The sequence below is a fragment of the Macaca nemestrina genome, chromosome 11 (genome assembly GCF_043159975.1).
Source record: "Macaca nemestrina isolate mMacNem1 chromosome 11, mMacNem.hap1, whole genome shotgun sequence".
Classification (NCBI taxonomy): domain Eukaryota; kingdom Metazoa; phylum Chordata; class Mammalia; order Primates; family Cercopithecidae; genus Macaca; species Macaca nemestrina.
In genome coordinates, this window is record NC_092135.1 from 111515679 (window position 1) to 111539852 (window position 24174).

At 35.8% G+C, this 24174-nt stretch overlaps 1 protein-coding gene and 1 long non-coding RNA gene across 5 annotated transcripts in view; both read left to right on the top strand.

Moving 5' to 3' along the window:
- Window positions 1–24174, top strand: part of LOC105481157 (sperm associated antigen 16) — a 1164883-nt gene that overhangs the window by 238040 nt on the left and 902669 nt on the right. The window lies entirely within an intron of this gene.
- On the top strand, window positions 7506–18643 carry LOC139357210 (uncharacterized). Its single transcript, XR_011610015.1, has 3 exons — window positions 7506–8029; window positions 9180–9263; window positions 9543–18643. It is a non-coding gene; the product is annotated as an uncharacterized lncRNA (long non-coding RNA).

Genomic DNA, 24174 nt, shown 5'->3' on the forward strand with positions numbered 1-24174 from the left:
TACTTGACAACTGTGACCTTTAATTTCACCCGGACTGCATGTATTATATATAATGGAGATTTAAATAGTATTATAGAAATGGATAAGGGATATCAATTTCAAATGTACAATGTCAAAACTACTAGCTGCAGTTGAAATGAGATTTATATGTGGACACTTTTTTTTTTTTACTTTTTTTTAGTTTTGTTTTTCTTTTTTAAATTATTTGGAGATAATGAGTAAAATTCTACTATATTCTGGTAGCATCACTCTGCAAGATTTACTCTACCATACAAATGTATGTTTTTTGGTATTCTATTTTGAAAGGTTGTGTTGTTATAATATTGGTATTGAAAATATTGATTAGTTAACAATATTTTAAAACATAAATTAGTATCTATTTGGGTAGGATGAAGGAGTTGATGCTAGTGACAACTTTTAATTGCAGGTAAAATTACTAAATAATACATAATTACATACAACTTGTGGCAGCTCTGTATTTAGAGATAATGATGTTTAATTAGGTGTATTTTTTTTAAATGAAAATGAGTTTATTCTTTTTTTAATAGAGTAGTACATGGTCCCCTTTACTTCACTTTTCAAATACAAAACAGATAAACCCTGTTAACACTTTGGATAACTATTATCCTTTTAGAAATCCCTACAAGCCCCATTCCTCTACACCCAGTCAGGACCATATAAAGATTGTTCTGAAACTTGCTTTATGCTGTTAAGACCTTGTGACTCTTCTTCTATGTTAGCCATTCCTTGTTTATATATCTGATTAATATTAATAAATCATATATAATAATTTATCTCATTGTTTTTATAAATAACACAGCTGACTATATTTTAATATAGAGTTTTACATACTGGTCTGCTTCATTTGGATTTCTTTGTAATTTATGAGATTTTTGTACTTTTCCTATTTGTATTAGATATTTATGGATGCAATATATTTCTGGGGTTAAGTTACCTTCTAGAATTAAACTACAATCTATTTAAGTGCTTGATTTAAGGAAATAAAGACACTAGATGAGAAGATAGTTCTTGACATAATAATATTTTTATTTCTATGTATTATATAGAAACATGTAAATAATTTTAGCTATTGACTTGTAGTGAATTTATCTTCTTGTACTAGAGTATATGTGAGGGTAAACATAGGAATATTCCATTAATCTTTATAAAAAATATATATACATTATAAATTTCATAATTCCAGGATATAATGTGATAGGTATAAATGCTTTCACTTAATAAATTTTATCCCAAGTATGTGAAGATATATTTTTATTAAAGTAAAAAAAAAAATTTCTGTCTGTCTAATTTCCTTCTATACCTTTTTCACTTATGGACCACTTTAACTCATGGTGATTAGAAATCCTTCCTCATCTTATCTCAAACCCTCATCTCAGCTCCTCACGCACTGAGGTGAATTAAATGATTTCCTGATGGCCATTTTGAAGACTATTTATCACCTGAACCATGCTGCCATCCCATGCTACCAGTATAAATTGGGATGGTTTATGTTGCGAGTGACCGAAAATACAACAAAATTTGATTTAAAGATGAAATGACATTATTGGATTAATTAATTAATTAATTTGAAAGATCAGAGGTAGGAATAGCTGCAGGTTAAGCTTGATTTGCTGCCTTAAAGATATTACCAAGTACTTGTTCTTAACTGTTTTCTGTGTTTGGTATCAGCATTATCCTCGGCTCTTCTTTCATGGTAGCAGAATGGCTGTAGCAATTTTAGACTTCATATGCTTCCACTGTGCTCTCTGGAAAAGAGAGTCTCTTTCCATATCTTTCAAAGAAACAAAATGTAAGTTCTCTTTCCTGCAAGCTTAGGCAAATGCCTCCCTGTGTTGCATTGACTAATCAAATTAAGTGCTACCCCAGAGTTGAAAACTGTCACCAGGGAGAATGACCACTTTATCAACAGAAGGCTATCAAAACTTACCCAAAAGATGGGGATAAGTTTGAACTGATAATAAAAGGAGAGAATTGGGGGGAGATTCCTTTAAAAAAAATGCCTGGGTATTATTACCAGAGAGAAAGGGAATAATGCTAAATAATTATCCTCTGTGCTACTCAAGTTTCCATCACTGGTGTCTCTGACTGTTGGCACTGTTGTTTTAAAGACCCTGTTCTTGTAATATTTAATATTGCATAGTACAAATAAAATTACCACTAATATCAGACATTCAGCCTTTTATTTGGCAATATTCATCAAATGTATTCAGAACGTTGTTCTATGTCCTGGACAGACCAAACAAAAGAAAACACATCTCATGATAGTTTAAGAATTTGATAAAATGATCTATATAATAGGTGATATTATTTCTGGAGCATGATATGTTCTCAGTAGATGATAGTCTTTCATTTCTGCCTATTTGGGATAGTCAGTCCTCCTTTTCAGCAATGTAGTAACCTGAGAGAGGGCTTTATCAACTATGAACATATCTTTTAGACATTCTTAACCTGCTCACCTGGACCTCTAAGTGTTACTATATCTATTGAAACTCACCTTTGATATCTGGTGCTGTTTGACTGGAGATGGGGCTAATTTGTGGACAGGATGATTTGGTCTCCCCACTGAATCGCTGCTGCCATCTCTTTTCTGTCTTCTTAGATGCTAACCTGTGTGAATCTAGAAGGCAGGTCTGCTTCAGCTCTGACCACTCTCTGTTATTCCTTCATTTTCCTCTAAGTAAACAATCATTAATCAATAATGTGTGGTAAGAGACAACGGTTTTATATAGAGAAGTAGATTACTCATTTGTCTGGGGCAAGAGCTTCAGGTAAAATAAATCATTGATACTTTAAGCTCACTAAATTGAAATAATACCCATCATATCATATGCTTTGCTGTGGTAGTTTAAATAAGTGAGACTAGTAATTAGAAGTCCCACAGCCTTTAACTGACTGATGTTGATATTTTGTATTTCATATTTTGAATATTTTCTATTTCCAGATACAGTAGACCAAAATAATTTATGACATCATAAGCATGTTTCATAGATGTCCCTGAGAGATTGACTATGTCTTATTAAACTTTTGCCTGAAATCTTCATGCATTATTAGAAAGAATTAAGGTCAAAAACAAGGAAGAAAAAGAAATAAGCAGTTTTACATATCTACCCATCCATCCACCCTTCTATTCATACATCCATCTATCCATCTATCCTCCATTTACTCATCTATTGATAGACTAGAGAGATAAATACAAAAATGTTAGCGATGACTCTCAAGATAGTATAACATATTTTTTATTTGTTTTGTTTTGATACGGAGTCTTGCTCTATCCCCGAGGCCGGAGTGCAGTGGCGCAATCTTGGCTCACTGCAACATCCACCTCCCGAGTTCAAGCAGGTCTCCTGCCTCAGTCCTCCAAGTAGCTGGGATAACAGGAGTGCTCCACCATGCCTAGCTAATTGTTTGGTATTTTTAGTAGAGGCAGGGTTTCACCATGTTGGCCAGTCTGATTTCGAACTCCTGACACCTCAAGTGATCCGCCTGCCTCGGCCTCCCAAAGTGCTGGGATTACAGGTGTGAACCACTGCGCCTAGGCAGTAGAACATATTTTTTTTTTTATCATTTATGCGTCAATTTTGTTATATTCTGAAACCAATAACATGCTAATTTATTTTTTGTTAGTCTCATATGCTTTAAGCGAAAACACAAATTTAAAAAAATCAGTTTTTTTTTAAGGAACTGTAAAAAGCAGTATTTTCTTAACTGGTTAAATGATTTTTACTAGGCTCTGGAAAATTTAGACATCCCTCATATAGCACTTTTTGAAACCTGAAATCCTAGTTATTTTCACATCACTTCAAACCCTTCCTGGAGATATTGGGTCCATCCATAATAGGAAAAAGTTTCTAGTGTAGTTTATGGGTTTTAGTTCTCAACCTTAGCAAAAGGACATAGCTGCAGTTTGATTTGATTTTAAAAGAAGTACTTGGATAGACTGGCATACATTTAATAAATCTAGTGAGATAACTAATCACGTTCTTTAACTATTTAACATTAGTTTTTTGTTTAGAGATGATAGTCATGTACATTAGTATAAAATGCTCTCACCTATTGGTGAGGCATTCAATGAACTTTCAATTGTGAATCTTTAAGGTCCTTGCAAGATATAAATTTATATTAAATTTCAACATAATATGGAATATATTTGACTCAGATATATGTAACTGGAAGCAACTTTAACTTGGATATTTGTTTAAGCTCAGGGACCAACAATGTGGGTTCTCGAGTTACACTGCCTACACTATCACTTGTTGACTGTGCAGCCTTTGTGTTGATAACTGGACTTAGTACAGGCATAATTTTTTCATCTGACAAGTGTACTTGACCATGAAACATCAACTTTCCTGAAATGTGAGTAGATTAAGTGAGAAACATATGTCATATAGTAAATACTTAATGGAATATGTCTACCTAGTTATAATTCATATGTTACTTACATTTCTAATAAGTAAATGTATTTCCAATCCTGCCACCAATTTATAGTTCACCTTATTGAAACCAAAGGTTAAAACACTTGCTTTTGCATTTTGTGACATTTAAACTGCCATATAAGTAATTCTGGTTTATAAAAACATCTCAATTATGATAATAATAGCACCATAATTTTGAAAGCCCTTTGGAAAAGTTATTTTGAATATTAAAATATTAAAAATGCTAAATGGCATTTGGGTATATGAATATGTGAGTAAAAGATTAATATAAAGTTCTTGACTTATTTTTAATAATTATGTCTTTCATACAATGCTATCCTGTTGGTATTCAGATGTTTACACATAGACTCACATTCAGACTGACTTGGCAGAATATTTTTATATGATGTTATTAGTTTTTTATGACAACTAAACAAAGAGAGCACCAGTAAGTAACTAGATTTTTTGAGCTAGGATGACTCTCAAATGCCACCACTTTTAAAATATCAATGAAAAAACTAACATGATTTGAAGCCTAGTTTAAAATAAAATACCATCATTTCAAGATTTGGAAAATATGTATAGTTAAATGAATCACTTAGTGTCTTCTTGAACTATAATTCTGCATTTTTGTTAGGGGTCATTTGAAATAAATTGGTTCTAAAGGCAAAATTCAATTTAAGAGAATTAATGTTAGATTTTTCTATAGCATAATTATTATTTCCTTTTTTTTTCTTTTTTTCTTTTTTTTTTTTTTTTTTGAGATGGCATCTCACTCTGTCTCCCAGGCTGGAGTGCAATGGCGTGATCTCACCGCCGCCTCCCAGGTTCAAGTTATTCTCCTGCCTCAGCCTCCTGAGTAGCTGGGACTACAGGTGCCTGCCACCATGCCCAGCTAATGTTTATATTTTTAATAGAGACGGGGTTTCATCATGTTGGCCAGGATGGTCTCGATCTCCTGACCTCATGATCCACCCGCTTCAGCCTCCCGGAGTGCTGGCATTACAGGCGTGAGCCACCGTGCCTGGCCTATTATTTCCGTTTTTTAAAAAAATCTAATTTCACCCTTAAGCACATCAAAAAGAATAGCTGCCACCAAGAAAGGGCCTTTGTGCTTTGTATGTGTATCATGCTTTGTTTTTCTCTGGTATTTCTTACTCTTGATATAACAATACTTTTAAGCAGTATATTTTAAATTAAAATTTTTCTACTATCAAACTTATTCTAGTGATATTTCTTGCCTTTCAAAATTACAGTATTGTATTTCCTTTAAGGGTCTCATGTTCATTCTATTGTCACCCTTGATACATGTAAAATCATTATTTTAGAGCTATAGAAAACAGGGTGGCCAATCTACAAACAATAAAATAGAAAAGCATATGTTTTTCAAAATCTCATTTTTTATTAAAACATTTGCACTCACAATACTTTAGTGCTAAGCTTTGTTTTCTTTATGAAGCCCAGAAAAACATTATAGATGTCTATTTTTTCTCCTCTGGAGAAAAATGAAATAAAATATATTATGCCCCTTTTATAGAGATGCACAGATTATATTTTAGCTTGATTATAAATCACAACAGCCATGGTTATCAATAAATAACAGTCATACTTACAGTATGTTATTGCAGCAGTGAAACAAATTTTCAATGGCACTGAAAAGTCAATAAGAAGTAGAATGCATATAAAATTCAATGATATGGGAAAGAAGCATATAAAGGGGAAAGAAGATAAACAACAAACAAACTAGACTTTTGAACAAAGTGGAGTATACATTTTCTGATTTTTATGTAGTATGATAAAGTTAGAGAGACAGACAAAATGTACTTGAAACAAGGTAAACATTAGTTGTCATATCATATTGCAAGAAAAAATTATTCTTTGCACTCAAACTGCAGAGCCCTAAACCTATCAGGCCATGTAAGGGAAGTGCTTCCTGTATAATTACTAAAGACCATGTGAGAGAACTGCTTCTTATATAATTACTGGAAAAAATGATGAAAGATTGAGAGCTATTGTTTAACATCGCATAGCATAAACTTTGTGTAAATTGGCACTTTAATTTATAGCCTAAAAGTTCTGGTAGAAGGAGACTGGAGCTGTCACTGGACCTTTGTACAAGAGAAGGGTATGGCTGCTAAACCAAGAGATTAAGAGCCCAGTGCTGTGCAGGTCAGATTGACTCCATCTGGCCCCTAGCAGTTTCATCAAATACTGCCAGGATTTTCCAAAATAAGTATCCCCCATCAAATATCATTACTTTCTGCTGAACAGATTATAGAGTACCATCTCCAGGCATTTCCTGCGTTTGTTGGGAACTGGAAGTTTTGAATCCTCATTGACTTGAAAGAGGCTGCCAACAATCAAACCTATTCATTATGGCTACCTCCACACTCCCCACCAAGACTTGAAATAGCCCCAAACTGCTGCTGGTAATTCCCGATATCCTCAGCTTTCTGATCTTCCATGGGTATTAATTTTATCAGCAGGGTAGTTCTTTAGGGCCTTCAGTGTGCTCCTGGAACGTGCAGAGATTCATTAATGGAGTCTGGTTGTGATGCATTCGGCTAACTCTTTTTAAAGCTATACCTGATGTCATGCTATCTGTTCTATGATCCTGTTTTCCACTCTCATGTATGTATGTATGCATGTTTTGTTTTATCTGTTTCTTGTTTTATCACCTAATTGCTTGTCTTTTTATCCTTGACTTGCTGTTTTGTAAAGAACTTAGCATATATGTCTTCTATGCTTCTCTACGCCCTATATTTTCAAAGGCCCATTCCAAACCAAATGTGGTCATACACTGTGGCCGAACCATATTCTACTTTCAATGAATGCACCACTTTGAGGATGGGGATCTGCAATTTTTGAAGTCTCTTTTATATCTGTGCTTCCAATATTCCATTTCTATACATGTTCTCAGGAAATTTGGGGTTCACACAGTTATAAAATAAAAGTTTATTTCTCATTCAAACCTGGGCAATGGAGATTTTCCTATTTCGATAGCTTTTCTGAGCATCTTTTTTTTTTTTTTTTTTTGCAAGTGGTGACCCATGGAATCTCAGGGATTTAGGATCTTTCTATTTTTGTAATACTGGTGTCTTCGACACATGACCTTCAAGATTTTGAGAAGGGTGAAAATAGAATGGGATGGGAGTTTTGTGGCCAGCCCGGAGAGTGTTATACATTTTCAGAACATAGTCACCTGGCATTGAGCTAGATGCAAGGAAGACTGGACAATGTGTACTAAAGTTAAAGCACATAGCAGAATCTCTGTCACATCGCATTTCTGTTTTATACTTAAGCTGGTCCCCTTCATATTTATGAGGTGGCTTCTTCCTGTATAATTTTATACTTAAGCTGATTCCCTTCATATTTATGAGGTGGCTGCTTCCTGTAATTACTATCAGGCCATTTGCAGTGGCAAATGTTATATCAAGTGGGAGAGAGGAAGAAAACCTCTCTCTCAATCATGGACTGCAAACCTTTTCTTATAGCTTTGATCACAAAGTATGGAGGAGGATTGAGCAACCAGACAAAATCAGGATTTTGTAAGGAGAGGAAGGAACAGTAAATAGATTCGAGACAGTTGATCTATCGTGAGTATGACAAAGAATCAAGACAGAATGGCATTGTAGAACCAAGAGAGTGGAGAGTTTTGAAAAGATTCAATGCCCAATGAGGATTATAATGATGCTGATTTTAGAAATTAGATGGTCCTTGGAGGCTCCGTATAAATAGTCCCAAAAAAATCACGAGATTATTTTTCACATTATGGTTTATAGAGAAGTGCATGAAAGCTGAGGAAATGGGCCCTTGGTATTCATTCATAATGCTGTGCTCCATGCAGTTGACTTTATTTCCTAAATAAATGCTGCATTCTTGATGAAAGTTTAAGCTAAATACAACGAGCCCTCAACTTTGAAGATAATAGAAAACTATTATCATAATTAGAGTGTGTGTCATTTAAAAATATAATTTACTTCATTAAAAATTACTATTAGAAAGTTTTAATTTTGTCAGTATATTATATTTCTAACTTTTAAAATTCTCAGAGATCTAAAGTAAAATATAATTTTAACACTGAAATTATTTGATAGTGAAGATACAAATATATGCTAATTGCTCTAATAACCTAGATAATTAATTATTATACATTCCTAAAATGGAATCCTATTAAGTTATTTTAGTATGATGGATGTAATCATTTTGATAATAAGTAACCTACACATTTTTCTAGATTAATCACAGATGCTCTTCTAAGGTTGTCTTAATGTGATGAATTATAATAGTTCACTTATAAGCATCAAGGGTTTTTAAACTCTGTTGATAACCATATTCAAATTTTATCACCTATCACCTAAAGGTAGATTTATATTTTTATTCAAAATAACATGTCAGATGTTTTGTGTCTTATTTTCTGCAAAACAGATAACTTGTATGTAATTCTGAAATAAACTAAATAAATATTCAAACTATTAGACAAGTAGTACATATCTATATGTATAATCCCATTCTATCTAAATCAATTTAAAGGTTACTTAAATTGGGTCTTTCTTGGACTCAATAGCCCCTACTGATACCTTCAAACTGCAGTTTATCCTCAAAAGTCACCCCATTCTTTCAAAACAAGAAAGACCATTATTTAACAACCTCACATTGTTAGATGTGAGGAAGTCACATTGATGACTTCCTTTTACCTAAGGATAAAAACCAAAGTCCTCTCTACTTCATCCTCTGCCTCCCTAGCTAGCCTACTGCCTTGTTGCTCTCAACTGGAGTATTTCCGGAGCCATGTTTGTATACCTGCTGTGTCCCTGATGCAAGCATAAGGTATGTGAGTCAAAAATGTTTTTGAAATATTATCTGCTTTTTAAAATGATGTCATTCCTTTTTTTCTATTCCTTTATCCCATTTGAAACAGTTTGGTTCTATACTTATGCCTGGGGGGAAAATATGACAGAAAAAGGAGATGGAGGAATTTAAAAGTATCTTTCTTACCTTTGTGCTTTAAAGCCCTTAGGAGCAGAAGAGGCTCACTGCATAGCTAAAGCACATCAGAACAAACATAATGAGTTAAGACTCATCCACCCTTTTTCCCTTTACCTTCAGATAATTTTATGGGAGCCAGGAATGCAAGGGATCTGCTCTCCATTTCCTGAGTACAGCCCTAGATATGACAAGACCCCAGAAAAGAAATTGTTGCATTGTGTGTCTAGACAGATACCATCACAGAGTTTCAGCTCTCCAGTGTGATGTAGGAATTGCTCAATGATTCCTGTGTTCCCAAGAATGAAACAGAAGTGGCAGAAAGAGAGCTATTGAAACAAAATAGGCCACAGGGAGAGGAGGGAACCAGAAGTTTCCATTGAGACTTGTGTGATCTATTAATAAATTATTTAAGTGATGCCTGTAAAGCCAGATGATATTTAGGCTTTTATGGTGTTACCCCCCGTGTTGGCATAAAATGGGAAACCCTAAGAAATTATGCTCAAAGGAAAAATTCAACTAATGAAGAGAAAGATTAAGAACCTACGTTTCTTGCATTCATGAAATTATACTCTGGCATTCACATCAGCTATGGAAATTTATACCTACTTCTTTGTGTGAATGTAAGTAATGGCATAATAAAAATAATCAATTCACCGCTGAGGTCCAATCATTTCTTCCCTTCAGCAAGTGCCCATACATTACTAACATCTGATAGCAAAATGAAGCCCAAATTCTTTTGTAACATTTTATCTTTTTCTCAAAAAATGAACTTATGTTAGTGCTTCTTTATTTTTAAAGAGAGTAATCTACATTGCTTACTTTCTCTGGAAGGTCTGATTCTAGGTTAAAGGTTGTACTATATAATCCTAAGTCTTTTCTTATTTTAATTTTCTCCTTCATTCCAGAATGTCTATTTAGCTATTAATATGTGTTAGGCACTATTTTAGATGGTAGAATTATAGAAGTAAAGTCAGTCTCTGTCCTCAAATAACTCAAAATCTAACTGTATGGCATACTTAGAAAAATAATACAATAACCACATAAAGGCGCCTCCTAAAGCAAACTGTGATGTAGAGTTGAATGTCAAAAAATCTCCCTGTCATAGGCAACCTTTGAGTATAGCATTGAGAAACATGTATATTTGATGAGAAATACTTTTTTAGAAAAATAATTAGGTGTTTTTTCATTAAACGGAAAAAAATAGAAGAAAGTTTCAAGATGATAATTGATTTTCATATTAATGAATTTGTTTAATACACTGTGATCCACCATCACTGTTTGCATTAAAACATTTCTGAGGAAGTCCTAGCCAGTGCAATCAAGCAAGAGAAAAAAAAATGAAAGGCATTGAAATAGAAAAATAAGTCAAACTATCTCTTCACTGATGATATGATTCTATACCTAGAAAATTCTAGAGTCTCTTCTAATGGCTGATAAAACTGATAAGTAATTTTAGGAAGGTTTCAGGACACAAAATCAAAACAAAAATTGGTAGTATTTCTGTATACTAATGTCCATGCTGAGAGTCAAATCAAGAGCATGATACCATTTACAGTATCTGCAAAGAAAACAAAATACCTAGGAATACAACTAACCAAAGAGGCGAAAGATCTCTACCAGGAGAATTGCAAAACATTGCTGAAATAAATTAGAGATGACACAAATAAAGAGAAAAGCATTCCATGTTCATGGATTGGAAGAACCAACGTTGTTCAAAAGACCATACTGCCCAAAGCAATTTACAGATTCATCACTATTCTTATCAAACAACCAGTGTCATTTTTCACAGAATTTGAAAAAACCATTCTAAAATTCACATAGAACCAAAGAAGAGCCTGAATAGCCAAAGCAATCCTGAGCAAAAGGAACAAAGCTGAACACATCACACTACCCAATTTCAAACTATATTATAAGGCTACGAGAACCAAAACATCATTGTACTTGTATAAAAACAGACACATAGACCAGTGGAACAGGATAGAATAGAAAACTCAGACATAAAGCCACGCACATCTGATCTTTGGCAAGGATGACAAAAACAAATGGGGAAAGGGCTCCCTGTTCAATAAATGGTGCTGGGATAATTGACCCGTCATATGTAGAAGAATGAAACTGGACCCTTACCTTTTACCATATACAAAAATTAATTCAAGATGGATTAAAGATTTAAATGACCTAGAAGAAAACCCTAGGAAATTCCCTTCTTGACATGGGCCTTGGCAAAGATTTTTGGGCTAAGTCACCAAAAGGAACTTCAACAAAAACAAAAATTCAAAAACAACAAAAAACAAAAATACAAGTGGGACCTAATTAAATAGAAGAGCTTCTGTACAACAAAAAAAATTATCAATAAACTAGCCAGACACCCTACAGAATGGGAGCAAATATTCACAAACTATGCATTTGGCAAAGGCCTAGTATCCAGAATCTGTAAGAAACTTAACAAGCAAAAAACAAATAACCCCAATGATAAATGGGCAAAGGACCTGAACAGACACTTTTCAAAACAACACATACAAGTGGCCAACAGACATGAAAATGTGCTCATCATCTGCAATCATCAGAGAATTGGAGATCAAAACCATGATGCAAAGCCATCGTACACTAGTCAGAATGGCTGTTATTATCTGAGGCAGGTTCTCGCCGTTACCCATGCTGGAGTGCAGATAGCATGACCATAGCTCACTGCAACCGCAAAGTCCTGGGCTCAAGGGATCCTCTTGCCTTAGCTTCCTACAGGAAGCTGGGACTACAGACTGAGTACAGGCTGAGACAGGTGTTTTTTTTTTTTTTTTTTTTTTTTTTTTCTGTAGAGACAAGGTTTTTCTTTGTTGTCTAATCTGGTCCTGAACTTCTGGGCTAAAGCATTCCTCCCACCTCAACCTCCCGAAGTGCTGAGATTACAGGCGTGAGCTACCATGGCTGGCTTGACTGGCTATTATTAAAAAGTCAAAAAACAACAGATGCTGGTGAGGCTGTAGAGAAAAGGGAGCATGTACAGTGGTGGTGGGAATGTAAATTAGTTCAGCCACTGTGGAAAACAGTTTAGAGATTTTTCAAAGAACTATAACAGAGCTATCATTTAACCCAAGAATCCTGTTACTAGGTATATACTCAAAGGAAAACCAGAAAGACACAGGCATTTGCATGTTAATTGCTGCACTATTCACAATAGCAAAGACATAGAATTGACATAGGTGGCTATCCATCATGGACTGGATAAATGTAAATATACACTGTGGAATACTATGCAGCCATAAAAAGAATGAAATCATGTCATTTGTGGCAACATGGATGGAGCTGGAGGCTATAATCCTAAGAAAATTAATGCAGGAATTTAAAAGCAAATAGCACATGTTCTTACTTATAAATGAGAACTAAACATTGAGCACACATAGACATAAACTTGGGAATAATAGACACTGTGGACTACTGGTAGGGGATTGGGTAAAAAAACTGCTTATTGGATACTATGCTCACTACCTGAGTGCAATATACCCAAGTAACAAACTTGTACTTGTACCCTGTGTATCTAAAAAAAGGTAGTTATAAAACCAAAAAATCATTTCTGAAATGCTGAATAGAAAACATACAATTTTCTACTGATTCATACCCTTACTTTTAAAAAAGTTAACTTTAACATTTTATCCTTCACCTGTTGATATGATTTGGCTTGGTATCCCCACCCAAATCTCATCTTGTACGCCCATAATTACCATGTGTTGTTGGAGGAACGCAGTGGGAGATAATTGAATCATGGAGGCAGGTCTTTCCTGTGCTGTTCTCATGATAGTGAATAAGTCTCATGAGATCTAATGGCTTTATAAGGAGGAGTTTTCCTGCAAAAGCTGTTTGCCTGCCACTATCCACATAAGATGTGACTTGCTCCTCCTTGCCTTCTGCCATAATTGTGAGGCTTCCCCAGCCATATGGAACTGTAAGTGCAATTAAACCTCTGTCTTTTGTAAATTGCCCAGTCTCAGGTATGTCTTTATCAGTAGCATGAAAACAAACTAATATGCCTGTGATTAAAATTATGCCTAAGAATGTTAACATTTACTCCTAGAAACAAACTCTCTTCAGCAATGTATAGTGCCTTTGTATTTAATTCTTCTGTAGCAATCATACAAAAAAAAAAAAATGAAAGCATACATGTTTTCATAGTGTACTCTTTGTTTTGAGTTCAATTGTGTCTCCCAAAACGAGATGTTGAAGTTCTAATCTGCTGTACCTGTGAATGTGATCACATTTGGAAATAACATGTTTGTAGCTGTAAACGAGTTGAGGACATTTTGGATTAGCATGAGCCCTAACGCAGTATGACTGATGTCCTTATTAGAAAAGAAGAGACACACACATACACACAAACACTTACACATATGCATGTGTGCGCGCACACATACACACGAGAGAGAGAGAGAGCAATAGAGAGGAGAGAAGAGAGAGAGAGAGAGAGAGAGAGAATGCTAAGTGATGACAGAGGCAGAGATTGGAGTTATGCTACCACACACCACGGAATGACCAGGACTGTTGGCAACCACCAGAAGTTAGGAGAAATCATGGGATGGTTTCGCTTTCACAGTCTCCAGAAGGAACATGCTGTGCTCATACCTTGCTTTCAGACTTCTGGCTTCCAGAACTGTAAAAGATAAATCTCTGGTGTTTTAATCCATCCAACTTGTAGTACTCTGTTACCACAGCCCTAGGACACTGCTACTGTGTTTTAATTGCTCTGTTCATAAACTTAGAAACAAAATCTTTCCAAAAAATACAAAGCATTCCACAAGTTTTGCTTTTATTGTTCACTTAAGTAACTTGTAATTATTTTATGTAATTACCTAAGTGAATTCCTGTCACATAATTCTTGGGGTCAGTCACTCAGTTGGGGATTCAGGTTTATCTATTAAAGATCAACAGTCAGTACCGCCCTTAGACTTGGACAAATCTTGCTCTTGATCCTCAGAGGTCCTACCATTTGAAGTGACTTCCTTGACATGACATTTTTGGGTCTTCCTTTGCTGCCTGGGGATGTCTGGGGCTGGCAATGCCATCTGCCAGATGCTTTGATTGGCAGGGTACCATATCCCAATTTATCACTTTTGGGGTCCTCTCTGATCCTCTTATCTGTATGTGGATTCAACCCAATGCCCTGTGGAGCTCATGAACTTGTGTTGATGGCATCTTTTCAGGACTTTAATGTCTGGGTTCTGGTTCCAGGAAGGTGGCCTGGTTGGTGGATATTTTCTGCTTACGGGTATGATAATTCTTCTACACGATCATGAAAGATTCAGCTGCTGGAACCATGCTGATTTGGGGTGACTTCTCATTCACATTGGACATAGGACAATTCAAGGATCTGGGTGTGGGCTTTTGCCAATTTATGCCTAGGTTCTCACCTGTTTTCATTCTGACTTGCAGTGCTTATTCTATAGCACCCAAGGACAATCACCACACCTCCTCTTCAGGCTTGTCAGCATATTTCAGGATGACTTCCAGGATGTTAGAGCCTATCTCCTCTGAGGGCTTTTGCTTTTGATTCTTTTGCTCCACATGCCAATGGACCCTCTGGTTCATGTTCTTTCTTGTTTCCAATCCATGTGTGTATGCTGTGCACTTCTAGGTCAATGTTGAGCCATGCCTGACACAGGACAGATATTCCTTGTGTGAATGGAACTACTTATGTGTTCCTCACCTAACCTCCCTGCTGGTGTTGGTCTGCAGAAGGCCAGTGTCAATATCGAAAAAGCTCGTATTTTAGAAATGTACTCATTGTGGTCTGAAGAGTTTAAAATAGTCATGTTTGAAAATGTGTCATTTTACATTTATAGTACTGCCATGGTGTAATGTGTTGTTTAAAATTTGTGTGTTACTACTACAAATAGTAAAGTTAACATGACCACAAAGTAAATTATTGTTTATGCTTTTCTGCATGCTCTGGGTAAGACTTGCATTTGTGGTCATCATCAATGAAGCCTAGCAATATCTTTCGGGAATATCATTGGAAACCAATATTCATGATGAATGATGCAGCCTTATGAGCAATAATGTGAGCATCAAATAAATGGAATTAGGGAACTACAGAGCCAAGAACATCTATATTGTTCAATATAAACAGGTTCTAAAGATCTATAGCATTGTTATCTTTTTCCTGTGGCTGGCTATAAGAAATTAGCCAGAAATGGCATATTTGAGAGAAAAGAACAAAGAAATTGTTCCAGATCCTGAATAGGAGGAGATGGGGGCCTGGCCACTATAAGGGATCTTTAAGTTTGTTGATTGGATGGTAAACACAGATATAAACACTTTTCACTGTCCATTATTCTAAAGCTTTATTGATAAATCAAGGTATTTCACATGAGACAATATATTTTAAGTAAAATTGTTCATGTAGACAGGAACCTAACAAAAAATATTTGCCTGGGCTGCCTAACTTCTAGAGGCAATCCTGTCAATAGCTATTTAAAAGGCGGTTGGGAGGAGAGGACTGGGCAGAGGGAAAAGTGGACAAAGCCTCAGCCAATCCAGCAGGGTTATGCCCCGCATCTGATTGAAATGGTTTGGCCTTTACACCCCTGCCTCTCTCAGTTACTGGTCCCTGGAGGAATATGACCTTATACAAGGTGGTTCTCTGTGGCTGAGATAGAGAAGCTGAAGAAGCTAATAGCTGGAGACCATCTGCTGTTTGCACACCCCAACACTGGGCAGCAAATCCTTTCTTGAAATGGGGGTCTGGGCAGCACATCTTTGTGTCTAACAAATATAATTTCAGGATTTAGTTTGAGAGAGATCTGTAAATGGAATTTAAATATATTCTAAAGTGCCCCAAACTTATATGCCAAATATATATATATATTACAAACATATATACACATATGCCTTAGGCATTTTAGAATATATTTAAATTATATTAAATTATATATATATATATTTATATTTGTTCAAAATTATGGAGAGGCAGAGGCAACTAATTATTGTTAATTTAATTACTATTAATAGCCCTTGTCTTATTAAATTTAAAAAACTTTGTCTACAAAACTTGATTTCCCAATTACTAATTGATAAAGTTTGGCTGTCTCCCCTCCCAGATCTCATCTTGAATTGTAGTTCCCATAATCCTCACATGTCATGGGAGGGACCCGGTGGAAGGTAATTGAATCATGGAGGCGGTTACCCCCATGCTGCTATTCTCATGATAGTGAGGGATTTCTCACAGAATCTGATGGTTTATAAAGGGCTTTTCCCCCTTTTGCTTTGCAATCCTCCTTTCTGACGCCATGTGAAGAAGGATGTGTTTGCTTCCTCTTCCACCATGATTGTAAGTTTCCTGAGGCCTTCCCAGTGATGTGGAACTGTGAGTCAATCAAACCTCTTACCTTTATAAATTACCCAGTCTCAGGTATGTCTTTATTAGAAGCATGAGAACAGACTAATACAGTATATTGGTACCATTAGAGTGGGGTGCTGCTATAAGGATACCCAAAAATGTGGAAATGACTCTGAAGCTGGGTAACAGGCAGAAGTTGGAACAGTTTGGAGGGCTCAGAAGAAGACAGAAAAATGTGGGAAAGTTTGGAACTGCCTAGAGACTTGCAGGGCTCAGAAAATTGGAAGATGTGGGAAAGTTTGGAACTTCCTAGAGACTTGTTGAATGGCTTTGACCAAAATGCTGATAGTGATACAAACAATGAAGTTCAGGCTGAGATGGTCTCAGGTGGAGATAAGGAACTTGGGAATTGAAGCAAAGGTGATTCTTGTTATGCTTTAGCAAAGAGACTGGCAGCATTTTGCCCCTGCCCTAAAGATCTGTGGAACTTTGAACTTGAGAAAGATGATTTACGGTGTCTAATAGAAGAAATTTCAAAGTGGCAAAGTATTCAAAGGAAGCAGAGCATAAAAGTTTGGAAAATTTGCAGCCTGACAATGCAATAGAAAATAAAAACCCATTTTCTGGGGAGAAATTTGCATAAGTAACAAGGGACTGAATGTTAATCTTCGAGACAATTGGGAATGTCTCCAGGGCATGTCAGAGACCTTCTTGGCAGCCCCTCTCATCTGAGGCCTGGAGACTTAGTACGAAAAAAAGTGTTTTGTGGCCTGGGACCAGGGCCCCCTTGCTGTGTGCAGCCTAGGGACTTGGTGCCTTGCATCCCAGCTGCTCTAGCCATGGCAACGAGGACCCGAGGTAAAGCTCAGGCTGTGGCTTCAGAGGATGCAAGCCTCAAGCCTTGGCAGCTTCCATGTGGTATTGAGCCTGCAGGTGTACAGAAGACAAGAATTGAGGTTTGGAGACCTCTAACTGGATTTCAGAGTATGTATGGAAACGCCTGGATGTCCAGGCAGAAATTTGCTGCAGGGGCACAGCCCTCATGGAGAACCTCTGCCAGGGTAGTGTGGAAGGGAAATGTGGGGTTGGCACTGCCTAGTGGAGCTATGAGAAGAGGGCAACCATTTTCCAGACCGCAGAATGGTAGATCCACTGACAGTTTTCCCTGTGTGCCTGGAAAAGCCACAGACAATGCTAGTTGTGAAGGCAGCTGAGAGGGAGACTGTACCATGCAAAGCCAGAGGTGGAGCTGCCCAAGGCAAAGGGAGCCCACCTTCTGCATCAGTGTGACCTGGATGTGAGACATGGAGTCAAAGGAGATCATTTTGGAGCTTTAAGATTTGACTTCCTCACTGGATTTTGAACTTGCATGGGGCATGTAGCCCTTTCATTTTGGCCAATTTCTCCCATTTGGAATGGGTGTATTTACCTAATGTCTGCACTCCTATTGTATCTAAAAAGTAACTATCTTGCTTTCGATTTTACAGGCTCTTGGTTGGAAGGGGCTTGCCTTGTCTCAGATGAGACTTTGAACTTGGAATTTTGAGTTAATGTTGGAAATAGTTAAAACTTTTGGGGACTGTTGGAAGGGCATGATTGTGTTTTGAAATGTGAGGACCTATGATTTGGGAAGGGCCAGGGTCAGAATGATATGGTTTGGCTGGGTCCCCACCCAAGTCTCATCTTGAATTGTAGTTCCCATAATCTTCACATTTCGTGGGAGGTAGCCGGTGGGAGGTAATTGAACCATGAGAGCGGTTACCTCCATGCTGCTGTTCTCATGATAGTGAGTGAGTTCTTACAACATTTGATGTTTGTTTAAGGGGTTTTTCCTCCTTTTGCTTGGCATTTCTTCTTGCTGTAGCCATGTGAAAAAGGACATACTTGCTTCCCCTTCAACCAGGTATGTAAGTTTCCTGAGGCCTCCCCAGCCCTGTGGAACTGTAAATCAATTAAATATTTTTTTTTTTTTTTTTTTTTTTTTTTTTTTTTTTTTTTTTTGAGACAGAATCTTGCTTTGTCACCCAGAATCTTGCTTTTGTCATCTTGGCTCACTGCAACCTCTGCCTCCTGGTTTCAAGCTGTTCTCCTGCCTCAGCCTCCCAAGTAGCTGGGACTACAGGTGCCTGCCACCACGCCCGGTTAATTTTTGTGTTTTTAGTAAAGATGAGGTTTCACCATATTGGCAAGGCTGATCTCAAACTCCTGACCTTGTGATTCACCCTCCTCGGCCTCCCAAAGTGCTGGGATTACAGGCGTGAGCCACGACACCTGGCCAATTAAATCTCTTTCTTTATAAATTACCCAGTCTCAGGCATGTATTTATTAGCAGTGTGAGAATGGACTAATACACTAATAAATCTGATAGTGTTACAATTTTTAAATACCTAATTTTCTACATCACTTCTTTTCCACACTTGGGTTTTAAGGTGCTTTCTTAAATATATCCATGTCTATGTATATCTTTATCTGTATCTACCCTGGTATATCTATTAGAAGTCTATTATAGCTCTACCTAGGGAGATACAGATGTAGATATACATATCTGTATATTCTGAAGTTTTTATTTGCTACACATTTTATAATTAACTAGTTTGTACATGTGTTTAATAAAAAATAATAGTGTAATTATAAAATTAATAAAATGGCATTGTTCTGTTCTTATCCTCATCAACTTGCTTCTCCAGAATTAAACACTTTCACCTACTTATCTGTTATTTATCTCCACATTTCTAAAAAGCCTCCTTTTAAAATGGATTTTTCTGGTTTAAAGTTTGTATCTTAATTTCTTAATATCGATTTCTTAACATAGAAAACCTATCTTGCTTAAATTATTACACACTTCTTTTCTCTTTATTCAGCCACCTACGCACTTTCTTTCCCTCCAGTCTCTCAGTTTATAATTATATAATGTATCACTAATTCAATGTTTAGTGTTCATGTAATATTCAATATTTAGTATTTACACAATATGACTATGGAAGTACTATTTTTAGCTGAATCAAGTTATGATAATATTTTCTTTTTGTATAACCTTCTTTTCTAGAGTTATTTTCATTTTTTCTCTTGTTTAATTCTATACGCTTACTACAGATTAATCCTCAAACTTTTTGAAAGATATGTAAAACTTATTTTAATCAAATTGGTTTCATCTTCTTTCCCCTTGGAGATACAGATCTTTCCAGCACCCCTTTGTCCTCCCTCTGATCTGGACCACATGCTGTCTAGGTTGGCTGCACAGATGTCAACTCGGAGCCTCCTTTTGGCAGCACGCTAAGAAACTTTTTGACATGTCTTTGTTGAATCCCACTTTCTGGACACCATATTTTGTTCTGTCTTGAATTGTCTTCTCATATTGATGGAGTGAATTCTCCACTAGCTTTAGGAGAAAGAAGGCAAAGAACTTGAACATTTTGAGAACTTCCATTTCTGAAAATGTCTTCATTATTCTGATTCATACTTGGTTGAGCAAATTCCTAGGTCTGTTTTTTTCCTTCGGAATGTTGAAGTATTGCTACAACATCCTAAACCTGAGAATGTGTGTGGAGTTGTCAAGAAGACCTCATAAGGGTGAGGAATGTATCTACATAAAGGTTAGAATCTACAGGTGTTTTCTCTAGGCTGGTTTGTGTTTTCCAGAGAAGAAGGATCCAGTGCTCTGCTTTGGCTGAAAAAGAGAAGATAACCGAAGAATCTCATTATTCAGAAACTAATTTCAGCTAACCTCTCTGTTATCCATACAGATTCTCACCCTTCCTCTCAGCTGGACCTGGTATCCTTCAGGCTATCCTTGCCATGTATCAATGTCTTTGCCTTCTGCCAAGGAGGTTGTGTAGTTTAGGGAAGGACATTGGAGTCTAGCTGCTACTGACTCCATTTTGCCTGTACTCAGTGCCTCATAATCTCATATTTTTCAGGGTTCTGGGAGAAAAATCTGGTTTGCTTCTTGTGAGTGTTACCCCTACACGCTGCTTGGTTTTCAGTCTTCTCAGGACAGCTAAATTGGTTAACATTCATATGCTTTGCAGCTTCTAAAATGTTGTTCTCTCTCTGCTTCTGTTGCTCTTTGTATTTCCTTTAACCTTGTGGGATTTTTGTTTATTCCTTATTATCATTTTAGCTGAGATTTGAAGAGAGAAATTTAGCATCTTCATTTAATGTATTCTTTAAATTGCAACTTCTGATCAATAATAATTTCTGCCTTTTTACCTCTCCATTAAAATGTTCCTCTCCTTGAAATTGTAAATGTCCAGAATAGTACAAAATTCTGATCAAATTTGGCAGAGTGAAGGTTTTTATTACATTTTCTATTCCAAAATAAATTGTGAAAAACAAAAATTACACTGAAAACTCAACACACAGAAAGTAAGACAACAATTTAAATGAAACTAGAAATCAACCACAACTCTGAAAAGAATACTTTCAAAAGAAATCAGGAGATACATGAAATATACAGAAAAACATGCAACAAGCTATAGAAGAAAGGCTGTCCAAGTGTACAACCATCTGTATATTTGTTGCAGTACATAGAAGTTTTCTAAAATAAATTCACTATAGAAATAAAAATTAAATTAGTAGCAGTAACATATATCATAAGCTCTGCTGAAAGGTAGTTAGGGATATGGATGAGAGGCTTGAAAAAATCAATAAAAATGTAAAAAGAAATGAAGCTGATTAGAAAAGGGAAAGAAGAAATGAATCATGATATAAATATCAAACAAGGTGGATATTGATAGACCATAGACTTTGAAAATTTAACAGAAGAGATGAAGCTTATATGGGATTTTAGTTCAGGACAAACCCATGTTTTCAATGGGTGTCCCTCAGAACCTCTTCCATGGCCAAAGGGTACTAAATAGAGTCAGTGGGTAATTTTCAGGATAGGCAAAACTCCAATATTATGTTGGCAATTTAGAGAAAAATAACATTTATTTTCTAAGATATTATTATAATGCCTAGAAAAGTAGTCTTTGGCAGGGGGTGGGAGTAAGAATTGAGTAAAGTTTGATGTTGTAAATAAAACTATAAAGTATTTTAAAGTATAATTTAATTTTCAGAATGGGAAACCTGTTTTGGTTTTACCAAAATCGCATATATTAACTTTTAAATTTTTATATATAGTATATAACAGATGTGTGTGTGTTTGTGTGTTCAGTCTTTCATACATTCTAATCTTGAGTGAGTGATTTATTCATTTAATTGCCTTCTTAATACAGAATAATTTTGCCAAAAATCATATGTGTAAATCCAGAAGTGACTTGTTACTTCCCTACTGAAGATATTTTAAGTAAACTTAGCCTCACTCCCCTATTTGACAGCCTGAGCAAGCTGGAAACCTTTCCTGTAATCCTTTCTTGTATCTAAATCAGGGTATCAATTTTTTGGCTTTTCTGGGCCACACTGGAAGAAGAAGAATTGTCTTGGGCCACAGTAAAAAACACTAACTATAGCTGATGAGACAAAAAAATTACAAAACAATTTCATAATGTTTTACAAAAGTTTACAAATTTGTGTTGAGCTGCATTCAAAGCCATCCTGGGCTGTATGTTGCCTTCAAGCCGTGGGTTGGACAAGCTTGACGTAAATGAAAGAAGTATTAATAATTACTAATCTGAAATTATAGATTCTTGAAAAATTTCCTTTCTTAGTAGATAAGAATTTTATGTAACATGATACTTTGTATTAAATTCTAATGAGGATATATGTTTTACAATAGATTTAAGTTGAGTTTCAGATACTGAGGCTGATAATATTTTTTTGTAGGATTTAATTTTTATTGACACATTAATGAAACTATACTTTAGAGCCGTAGGGATGACTTAAATTTCATTATGTTAATAAGTAAATTTTATTAAATTTTCATTAAGTTACTAAACTGTAGGATGTTGAAAATGTTTTTAACATGATCAATGCAGTTACCATGGATATTACTCTTCATTTTAAAACCACTTCAGAATAAATAGTGGTCTGCTGGTCAACCAGGTTTCCCTTCTACTCCTCAAAAAATCCGTGATTTGTAGAATTTGCTGATTTCTGTATTAAACCCTCCATTATGGCTGATTTTGAGCTATCAATCTGATGTCACTGATGGTAACTTTAGGGAGAAAGGTGAACAATGGGCTCTCCTTGGCCCTGTGTGTTCAGTCTTTCATACATTCTAATCTAGCACACTACTGCATAATCTAGCACACTACTGCATTAACACGCAGGGGTGCATCACTTAACAAGTTGAGTGTGTTCTGAGAAGTGTGTCCTTAGGTGATTTGTTGTGTGAATATCATAGAGTGTACTTACACAAACCTAGATGATGTAGCCTACTACACACCTAAGTTATATGGTATAGGCTATTGCTCCTAGGCTATAATCTGTACAATGTGTTACTAAAATGAATGCTGTAGGCAACTGTAACACAATGGTCAGTATTTGTTTAACTAAACATAGAAAATGTACATTAAAATCATGGTATAAACGATTTTAAATGACATACCTATACAGATCACTTACCAGAATGGAGCTTGCGAACTGGAAGTTGCTCAAATATTTTCTGTCTTTATATCCTTATTCTTTAGGCATTTTTTTTCTATTTTTAAAATGTTTTATAATTTTTAGTTTTTTGAAATTTTTTGTTAAAAACAAAGACTCAAATACACACATTAGCAAAGGCCTACTCAGGGTCAGGATCGTCAGTCATTGTCACTGTCTTCCACTTCCACATCTTGTTCCCCTGGATGGTCTTCAGAGATTATCTTCAGAGATAATAACAAGCATGGAGCTGTCTTCTCCTATGATAATAATGCCTTCTTCTGGAATACCTCCTGAAGGACCTGTCTGAGGCTGTTGTAGAGTTAACTTTGGTTTTTTAATAAGCTAGAGTATACTCTACAATGATAAGAAGTAAATAATAAATATATCAACCAGCAACAGCATTATCATTACCAAATATTATGTTCTGTACATAATCATATATGTTATTCTTTTCTGTGACTGGCAGCACAGTGGGTTTGTTTACACCAGCATCACAACAAACTTGAGTATTGCATTGTGCTATGATATTGTGATGGCTATGACATGACTAGGGAATAGGAATTTTTCAGCTCCTTTGTAATCTCATGGGACCACCATAGTACATACTGTTCATCACTGACTGAAATGTCATTACGTAGTGCATGACTGTAATCATTTGTGTCATTTTCTTTTTTCTCTAAATTTAAATACACCCTTAAAAAGTCAAGTAGAACCAGAAGCATTTATAATGAAAAATGATCCAAACCTCATTCTACTAACCTCCTTCCCGGATAGAAGTTACTCTCTTTAACTGTTTCTGTTTTTAGTTCTGCCGGTTATGATTTCTTCCCAAATCTAAATAATCTGCTATAAGGCTGTTTTTTGATTGGGCAATAATACGAACACTTCCAAGTCTTCCAGTTA